At 36.1% G+C, this 8261-nt stretch overlaps 1 long non-coding RNA gene across 1 annotated transcript; it reads right to left on the bottom strand.

Annotated features, from left to right (window-relative positions):
• Positions 1-595: 595 nt before the first annotated feature.
• LOC132062656 (uncharacterized) lies at positions 596-1743 on the bottom strand. The gene is made up of 2 exons (XR_009416224.1): positions 1693-1743; positions 596-826 (listed from the first exon to the last, which is right to left on the bottom strand). It is a non-coding gene; the product is annotated as an uncharacterized LOC132062656 (long non-coding RNA).
• Positions 1744-8261: the final 6518 nt, after the last annotated feature.

Raw genomic sequence — 8261 nt, 5'->3', positions numbered from 1 at the left:
TTTTATTATATTTTACACATTTTTAATTTAGAACACAAGATAGTCTATCTTTATTTCTTAAACTCCATGTCAGTCAAACGTAGACACTTAAATTGAGATTTTTAGGAGGAGTATATAACAAATGAAGAAAATGAAAGAATAATTGAGACACCGGAACCACGGGACTTAAAAAGTAAATACACAAGAGGTAGTATTAATGTTAAACTTCGAAGGTTTTTTTAGTCGACTTGTGGCGTTTCCAATCCCCACAAACAAAATTGTGGCGGTTTTTTAAAACGCCACATTTATCAATGCCACGAGCATTATTGCGGTGTTTTTTTAAAACCTCCACGACGGCCAACGCAAAATCAAATTTGAATTTGTGGAGGTTTTTTAAGATAATTAATGGCAGTTTTCAACCCCCAAAATATGCTCAGTGTTTTACAGAAAATAATTTGTGGGAGTTTGAGACCCCCACAATTTATCTCAATCTTTTAAAAAAAATATTAATAGTGGCAGATTATAAGTGCCACAGTATTTTTTATTGCTTAAAATAATCTGCTTCTATTTGAAATTTTTAATTCTAGGTATCAATAAATAATTTTACTAAATCTCATACAACTCAAAACAAATTCCAATAAAAGTATATGCACTAACAAACATTACCAATTCAAATTCATATCAAACTAAATTTATAAACACTAGCATATGATAACTTAAACATTACACAATCTAAAGTACGTAGCTCCACCATAGAAGTGCTAAGTACTTGCTTGGTGATTTGTGTTGCTCTCACTTGATAATACGCTTACATCCACATGTGAAGCAAGACTTGCTCTCCACATCACTAGCCTGAAACACTGAAACATAAATATTTGATTGAAAAAATTATTAACGACTAGCATTTTCTGACAAACTAAAAGGACAAATCTAGTTACATAAATAAATGAAAGCTCCCAATCTTTTTATAAATAAATCTGTCATTTGGTTTAACAATGTAATTGAACTGAAGTTGCTGAATATTCTCACATAAATAAGAGCTAAAGTACAAAGCTATTTCTAGATAAATCAACACAAAACTTGCATTATAACCATGTATTCATGAAAATCACCTATGTAACTAAAATATAAGTCAACCTCTATAGGCTTCTTAACATTAGAATCAACCAAATAAAGTATAAGCTGTAACCCAACCTAATGATTAAACTTTCTCAAAAGTGGAATGCTAACGGCTCTAAAAAATTGAAATAGAAGAAATGAACTGATAAGATAGAAGTGGTTCAGTTAAACAAACCAAGCCAAGCATGAATTCTACTACTATCTGTATCAATACCAACTACAAGAAAATATGAAATAAATTACTCTCAGTTACTTAAATGTAACCTGGGAAAAGAAGTGAAAGGATTGAAAATTTAGGAGATAACTTAAAGTGACATCTAATTCTAAAAATTTTGGTTGATTAGTTTCCTTCAATTGTTCTTCTTCATCAGTTAACCATCTCAATATCCTTCAAAACTTCAAGAATATTATTAAGCTAATTAAATAATTATTACATGCCCTTCATATAATTGAAGTTGGAAATAGACAGCAGAACCAATTATCACCATAAAAGTGTCAAAGACATTTGTAGTTTCTGGATATTATTTTATATTCCAGTAAACAATAGTCTTACAGATAACAAAAATTCAGATGCAAGCAATTCATTAAGAAAACACACCATCCATAAATGTAAGTTGTGAGTTAAGACTCGTATATCAAGTTTCCACCTACATATATAACAGAATATTATTGAGCTAATAATGTTACTTGTTCCCCAGGCTAGCATTCTTTATTTCACTTCAACTGGTGTTCAATGCAGCAAATATTCCTCCAATTGTTGTATCTTCTTATAAATCAAGAAATTTGTTATATTAAAAGCTTTCTCCGAAAAGAACATCAGGTCAAGAAATGAGTTAAGAAGCACAACATACCCCTCATGTGCTATCGTACCAATACATCAATCTTAAACCTTTGTACACATATTCACCAGTAAAATAAATTTTCTTTGCCATGCTTCATTGCACCCAAATGGATCACGAATCATGAAAAGAGAAATGAGAAGATTTTTAAATATGAACTACAGCACTTACTCTGGCTAGTCATTGAAAAGCTTTTGTAATAACAAGAATGTCCAGATGCTTCAAATAAGACTTCTAAAATTTGTAGCCGGAAGCTAAAGTCTAATCTCAAGATATTCATTGATATGCAATGTAAAACAAGCATAATGGAATTACTTAGGCACTTTATTCCTTTGCTCAAAAGTACTGTAAAAAAAATCTTGGATAAACAAAATTAAAATAAATTTATAAAAGTAAACAAATCATACGGAGTGCTTTACCTTGGCGGATTAGCTGAAATCTTTGATGATCAATCCATTTCTTTATATTACCCTTTGATCCACTGGAGTAATTATTTAAGATCGTGACTAGCCAGAAATTACAAAAGTTGTGGCACCAAGGACATATAATTTCTTAACACTGGAAGATGGTAATCAAAGTGTAAGAAATATCACGAGGTTTCTATTGGAGGTTTTTTGACATATAAAAGAACCGGTCATAGATGTTAAAGTATAGCACATTCGTTGAAAAAATTAACTATTCATTAAAAATCCTCACCTCATGAGTTAATTTCTTTTTAGTGGGGCCAAATTAAAGTCAATTTTCTTTTTAAAAAAATCCATTTACAGTTCTAATTGCAGACAAACATAGATAGACAGACAAATTGAACTCACTTGTATCAGACCTCCTACTTCACGATCCTAAGAACATAATTCACACAATAGTAAAAATACAGAAAACCCCAATTTACCGTAAAAGACGAAAGATCTCCCAAAGGAACTTTGCAATCACTTATATCAAACCTCGAAACAAGGGAATCACACAAGAATCAAACCAAAATATGCGTGTAATAATACATATATCGAAGAAGCATATCGGATTCGAATACGAATTCTACCCAGAAAGTAAGCAAAGAACAAATAGAGCACATAAAAATGTGAAAGAGTGATGAAGTACGAACCTTTGTTATTCGGATTGCGCCAACTTGCTCTGATGTAGAGGAGCAGTTGCGCAAAAAGATGTGTAGGTGAGGGAGATAAAATCGTGATTGAAAAACAGGGAGAGGAACTCGGGCCCTTTAGAAAAAAGAGAGGGAATTTTGTGCGCCTGTGATAATTTTAAGTCAAATTTCCTAATTACCCTCCCAATGTGCATATGAAAACCTGAGAAGATGGTGTACACTATTGTCTTTTACAACTTCTTTCTTTTCTCTATTTTCTCTCTTTTATTTCATTTTTACTTTTTAAATAAGAGAAAATTTGAAAACAGTATGTATGTATGTATTTATGGATGTGTGTGTGTCTCTGTGTGTGCGTATATATATATATATATATATATATATATATATATATATATATATATATATATATATATATATATTCTAAAAAGATGTAGAAAGCAATTGAAAATAAAATATACTAACAAATACTAAAGTAAAATATAGAACAAACTAACAAAAAATCACTAAAATAATATCAAATTTGCAAAATATCCTTGATTAGATAAAATTACAATATTTCAAAATTACTAATTGTTTAGCCTAAAATTTGATTATTAGATCAATCAGTTGAATTTGTTTGAATGAGGTCAGAAACAATATAGCTAATCCAAATTGAGTTAATCCTTTGATAATGTGAATGAAACGATAACGGTGGTAATCAGAATAACGATGTGAATAGTTAAAAGTAAATAATTGACAAACTAACATAAAGAGATTCTTATTGATTCTTCTGGATCAGATGATGAATATTATTAAAGAGCATAGATGAACAATTGTGGTTTCAGAGAACAATAATAAAATTATGAAGTGAAAAATTAGATAGTACAATCGTAGGAAATGTGAGACTTTATTGGTATACAACGATAAACTTCTCGTGGTCTCCGATCCTTAGCCGTTACATGGTTAAGATCGTGGGAGTTAATGAAATTAAATGAAATCCATGGGATTTATCTGAGCTCTCCTCTATCGCTTTTCGGAAAGATCGTTTCGGATCTCTCTAGTCTGGTGTTAACAAGGCACGTCCAGCTAGTGACTATCAAAGGGTTTAACTTTCGAAAGCGGCCTTATTTGTTCTTTGCACTTACAGAAGGTTTTAATCTTAATAATTGAGTACATTTAAAAAAAAAAAATTACAACCAGTTAATGGGTTAGAATAGATCTGAACTAAGATATAACAAAGCCTCAATATCATTAAAACATCTATTCAAATGCTTAGAAGGATGGCACGCCCATTCACTTTCACTGCTAATTGTTGTCGTAGACGCCCACCATTATCAACTAGCATCCACCACTTACAATCACCATTTCAGCCCCAACTACCACTACCGTCAAAACCACAGTTGATTCTCACCACCATCAACCACCAGTACAATCATAACCACCGACCACCATTCACTAATGACACCACCACAACAAGCCACCACCATATATCGTCAACCGCCATCATTGACCACCAACTTGTTGGGAATAAAATAGACCCGCAAAATAATATTCACGGTATTAGTGATAAACGCGTAACACTAAGTTATGGTTAAATAACAAGAATAAAATGCAAAGAATAATGACACCAAGATTTTACGTGGAAACCCTTCTCGAATAAGGGAAAACCACGCCAAGGGAGGAACTTCGATATCACTATAGTAAGGAATTTTACACTTTGTGTAGTAACGAGTATAAATACTCCTAAGACCACTAAAAGAACAAAAGAAAAACACTCTTTGATTTTCCCACCTTACCGCGTATCACTCACACTCTATTTTTCTTCGAGACTTTTTCTTTCGGGGTCTATGGAATACCTCACTTTGCTCTCACTTTGGTGTATAGCAAATGATTTTGGTGTTTGGTGTGTCTTTCAAATGAACCATAAGCTGCCTATTTATAGGAATGAATTTCCTATGATGAGGTAAGCGCTTACATCACAATTAGGATGAGGTAAGCGCTTACATCACGTATGTGAACAAAAGAAAATTGGGGACTGGACCCCACAAATCTCCCCCTCCAGTCCCATTCACCTGAAGGAGGGTATACTGGCTTCTAATTTGAGTGCATGCCGACAAGTTCTTTGCACAGTTCGAACTTGTCTCTCGATACCACCTTGGTCAACATATCTGCAGGATTTTCACTCGTGTGAATCTTCGACTTCGAGTCAATTCGTTCTCTACACGATCACGAATCCAATGATATATCGACGTCGATGTGTTTTGTTCTCGCATGGTACATGGAGTTCTTGCTCAAGTCTATTGCACTCGATCGTCACAATAGACAACATACTCCATTTGCCGCAATCCAAGTTCTTCAAGGAATCTCTTGAGCCATATCATTTCTTTGCCGACTTCGATGGCCAATATACTCCGCTTCAGTTGTAGACAGTGCAACACACTTCTGCAACTTCGACTGCCATGATATAGCTCCCCCTGAAAAAGTAAACAAATATCCAGTAGTGGATTTTCTGTTATCAAGGTCACCTGCCATATCAGAATCTGTATAGCCCTTCAAAATTGGATTTGATCCTCCAAAACACAAGCATTCATCTGAGCTTCCTAGATACCTGAGTATCCACTCACATGCCTTCCCAATGCTCTTTCCCGGATTTTCGAAATATCGCTAACAACACCGACTGCATGAGCAATATCGGTCGAGTGCATACCATTGCATACATTAAACTTCCGACGGCGAGGAATAAGGAATCTTTGGCCATTCTCTCTTTTTCTCTCGTTGTTGTAGGACACATCTTTTTGCTCAATTTCAAATGACCAGAAGAGGTGCTAACCCTCTTAGCATTCTTCATGTTGAAGCGCTCCAAAGACACGTTCTATGTACTTTTTCTCGTGACAAATAAAGCTTCTTTTCATCTCTTGAACGAGTAATATTCATGCCCAAAATCGCTTGGCATGACCCAAGTCTTTCATGGCAAAAGACTTATTCAATCGTTTCTTCAACTCGTCGACTCGGAAGCATTCTTGCCTACAATCAACATCATCCACATATATAGCAAGGATGATAAAGTCATCATCGAAAATCTTTGTACAAACACACAAGATTCGAAGAAGTCTTCGTAGCCTTGCTCCCCCATCACGACACTCAAACTTCTTGTACCACCTGTCTGGGAGCTTGCTTCAATCCATATAGACTCTTCTTAAGTTTGCATACAAAATTTTCTTTACCTTTTGCCCTGAAGCCCTCAGGTTGTTCCATATAAATCTCCTCTTCTAAGTCACCGTGAAGAAAGGCAGTCTTCACATCCATCTGCTCAATTCCAAATCAAGACTAGCAATAAACCAAGAACTGTCCGAATGGAGGACATTTTCACGACAGAGAAAATATTTCGTCAAAGTCAATACCTTTCCTTTGACCAAATCCCTTAACAACCAATCTAGCTTTGTATCCGGGGCTTGGTGTTGTGTTCTTCGGCTTTAACTTTGAACACCCATTTGTTCTTCAAAGCTCTCACGTGCCTTAGGCAATTTCACCAACTCATAAGCATGGTTCTAATGCAGAGATTTCATCTCATCTTGCATGGCTTCGATCCATTGATCCTTGTGCTCATCTTCCATGGCCTCCTCATAACATTCAAAGTTCTCCCCTTACCGCCGAGTAATACATACTCATTAGGCGAATAACTAGAAGAAGGAACATGCCTGCCTAAGAGACCTTCTAAGTGGAATATCCGGCTCATCCACGACTTCATAAGTAGAAGCATCTACTTCATCAATAGCAAGATCGTTATCATCATCAACATTGATCCGGAACATCATTCGGGCATCACCATCGTCATCGAGCCCACCAACTTCATCAACATTTGTTTGAGGAACTTGATCAAGATTAACGGTTTCGTAACTCAAGATTTTTTTCTTCTCTCCGCTTTGTTAATATCTTCAACGGTTTGATCCTCCACGAAGATAACATCACGGCTTCTCACGACCTTCTTCTCAATCGGGATCATATAGCCTCGTAACCAAACTCATCAAGGCCATAACCAATAAAGATAATCGCCTTGTCTTGCGTTTAATTTTGACCTCTCATCTTTAGGCACATGTACAAAGCTTTGCAACCAAACACTTTCAAGTGGTCATAGGAAACATCCTTCCCATACCAAACCCGTTTGGAACATCACTTTTGCAAAGCAACCGTTGGTAGGGGGATAGATTAATAACATGTGCGGCGGTCAACAATGCCTCACCCCAAAAAAGGAATTCGGCAACTTTGCTCGTAAAGCAAACATCTAACTCTTTCCATCAAGGTCCCGTCTCATCCTCTCCGCTAACCCATTGCCGAGGGAGTCTTAGGAGCAGTCTTCGGCGTCTGATACCCCGTTGTTTGCGTATTCGTCAAACGGTCCACAATATCTTCACCACCGTTATCGCATTTAATACACTTCGCCTTCTTTCCGCTTCTTCAACCGAGGTTCGAAACTCCGCTTTAAAGACACCCAACACTTGGTCTTTAGCAGTCTCTAAGACGCAGACTCCAAAAGTTTCGAGCAATCATCAATAAAGGTAGCGAAGTAAAGTGCACCACCCAAAGTCCTTGTCTTCATTGGACCACATAAATCCGAATGCACCAACTCAAGCAACTCCCGTCTCTTCTTGGATGAGGACGAGACTTTGAAAGAAACTCTATTTTGTTTTCCAAACACATGTTGCTCACACTTTTCTAATTTAGCACTTTCGAAATTTGATAATAATTTCTTTTTGGCCGTAACATTTAGTCCTTTCTCGCTAACGGGCTAAGTCTCTTATGCCATAACGTTGAAGAGCTAGCATCAACGCATTTACCATATCACTGTGCAGAGGCCGTAGTCCAAGATAGACCACGACGTATTTTCGCCACGAGCCACAATCACGAACCTTTAGTAAGCTTCCACTTTCCAAAGACTACTGTACCGACATATCCTTCATCATCCAAAACACTACCGAGAGATCAAGTGCAACCCAACACGGTGCATGCTTTACATTGTTTAAAACTAGTTTAGTTCCAATACTAGTTTTCAAACAAATCGTTCCAACACCATTACCACCCTAGATATGGGCCTCATTTCATACTCAAAGTTCCAAAGTCACCTATATAGGATGAAAAAAATTCCTTCCGTGATGTCACATGAGATGCGCACCACTGCCCACAACCCGAATTTTTGACGATCACAAGCAATATTTATCGCATCCGCATCCAAGGATAAGTAACAAGAT

This window comes from Lycium ferocissimum, chromosome 7 (genome assembly GCF_029784015.1).
Source record: "Lycium ferocissimum isolate CSIRO_LF1 chromosome 7, AGI_CSIRO_Lferr_CH_V1, whole genome shotgun sequence".
In the NCBI taxonomy this organism is placed as follows: Eukaryota; Viridiplantae; Streptophyta; class Magnoliopsida; order Solanales; family Solanaceae; genus Lycium; species Lycium ferocissimum.
This window is presented reverse-complemented; position numbering and strand designations above follow the sequence as displayed.